Consider the following 2,422-nt stretch of genomic DNA (forward strand, 5'->3'; position numbering starts at 1 on the left):
TGTATTTTATGTTTCAGTGAAAAAGTTTACTTCAAAAGTGACTAGAAGTTTACTTAAAAATGAGAAAGCTGACAGGAGAAATAACAGCAGAATACTATTTATATTATAAATGTTTGACTAATCTAAATGTGAAAATATGAAAAAGTTTAAAAAAGTTTTGTCATTGTGACAAACATAACTAAACATTACAATTCTAGATTTTTGATTCTTTATCATGATTTTTGTTATAGCATTAACTTGATGTTTTAATTTTTCACAGACAATATCTGGGCAATATTTCTATTCCATATCATTATTTTTGATTTTCTGTTAAAATTGTATTATGAAGTGCTTCTGTTAACTCCTTTTAAAAAACTAGATTTCATCACTTTTTATATTATTTCTAAATATATATAAAATAAAAATTTATGCCTTTGGTGATTAATTATGTATATGTAATATGTTAACATGAGTAACTTTGCATATGATGTTTCATACAACAGAAATTATTATTAAAATACGTAGCTTAAAAAACAATGTTAAATGAAATGTGTTCTTTTTTTTTTTTCCCTGCAGGGGGCAAGAAACCAGCACGTGATCAGCCCACCTGGCCAGAAACCCAGATGCTCATCAACAGGATATCATGGTGTTATGTGGTGAATGGACTACAGCCTGACTCCTTCATCCTCAGACTACCTCAGTCTTGGTCACTGCCAGTCACTTAAGGAAGTCCTTTCTGGAAGGGACAAGTATGGGCAAGTTTCCTCTGCCCACATTACCAATGACCAGGACACAGGCAGTGCGTGGTCACTTCAAACACAGGCAGAAAAGGACACAGGACTGCTGAAGTTGAAGACCAGGGTCAGAAGACCACAGCCATGGCAGGGCCCACTCACTCTCCGCTTTTAAAGCCTCACAGAAACCATCCCTGAACCAGACACTCAGGGCACTCAATAGACACCAGGTGCCAGGAGGCATCTAAAAAGCCATGGGACAGAAGAGGAGTGGGAAAGCTCCAGGGTTTGGAAGGGACAGGATGGACCCTTCAAACACGGGGAAACGCTTTCAGCAATTCCTCTGCCTGCACTATCAATGACCAGGGCACAGGCAGCCCATGTTCACTTTCAAATGCAGAGGCTGAAATGGATTCATAAGCAGATTAAAAACAAATGTATATGGGTTATTATTTTATGATATATTTACTGTGATATCTTCAGTTAATTCTCTCAACAGGTTGGCATTAATAAACCATTTTCAAGATGACAAAGTTAATGCACAGATGATCATGCAGCATTTAATTTAGCTAAACTTTGAACTGAGTTCTTATGAAATCTAAGAAGAATGCTGCTTTGATTACACCACCATAGTAACTTAAATGACAGTGAAATTTAAATTAACAACTGTACCCATAGTATGAAATATCATTGCGTTATATTTGAAAATTCCAGCATTTCAAATATTAATATTTTAAGATACTGGGTAGTGGATTAAAATAGATTAAATTTGGTTTAAGTTCAAGATTTTCAAAGTGATCTCAATTATTAGACTAAATTAACATATTTTAAGATTATAAGTTTCTGCCTACAAGGTTAAATTTAGGATATTTAATGCAGTTAACAACATCCCTTGAGAGCCAACCCCCCTCACTGCCCTGCTGCCAAAAAAAAAAAAAAAAAAACCAGATAGTATCTTGGAAAAAATATTCTTGGCAGGATATTTCTCTAACTCAGATCATGCAGTTTTGGAAATAGGTCTAAGCCATGTTCAACAATATCCTTTATTAATAATAAAATTGGTGATATTTTAACTTATACTTCTGTCATTCAACTGGGCCCAAACTTGAGAGGGTAAAAAAGGTGTTATTATTAGACTCATAAAATCTCAATATTAATGATAAGTTACTTACGTAGAATCAGATATCTTTACAGATAATGACTTAAAAACTTGTAAAAAAAAAATGTAAAAAACTGTCTAGAGAGTTTGAGAGGTTCTGTCTCCTCCCTCCCCCCATTAAATGATCATGTGGCTAGTTGACAGTCATTTTCAGAGGGAATTTTGCTAGTAAAGAAAAAGATTTGGGGCTGATACAATAAAGTAAAATTCTCTCTAGAATAGTTACTGTGCTGTTGAAGACCAGTTTCATTATTCCAAGTGTTAACAACACATTCTCAGTATAAGAGTAGATTTCTTTAGGAAATAATTGGCAGTGTAAGACTGAGCTAATTGTTAAAAAAAAAAAAAAAATAAATCCCAAAGTAGCCACATGTCTTGCACAGAACAACTCAACACTTCTGAAGTATCAAGCTGCTCTCTCCCTGAGAAGCATGAATCATAATATTGCTACTGAAAATGTTCATTAGACTAAATGAGAGTGCAATTAGCTTCCAAAAAATCTGAAGTATTCCAATTTGCTGTCAAGAGAAATTGTACATCCAAACTACAT

General features: G+C 34.1%; 1 non-coding gene across 1 annotated transcript; it reads right to left on the reverse strand.

Moving 5' to 3' along the window:
- Positions 1-982: 982 nt before the first annotated feature.
- LOC116157318 (small nucleolar RNA SNORA71) lies at positions 983-1,115 on the reverse strand. The gene has a single exon (XR_004141345.1). It is a non-coding gene; the product is annotated as a small nucleolar RNA SNORA71 (small nucleolar RNA).
- Positions 1,116-2,422: the final 1,307 nt, after the last annotated feature.

This window comes from Camelus dromedarius, chromosome 13 (genome assembly GCF_036321535.1).
Source record: "Camelus dromedarius isolate mCamDro1 chromosome 13, mCamDro1.pat, whole genome shotgun sequence".
NCBI lineage: Eukaryota > Metazoa > Chordata > Mammalia > Artiodactyla > Camelidae > Camelus > Camelus dromedarius.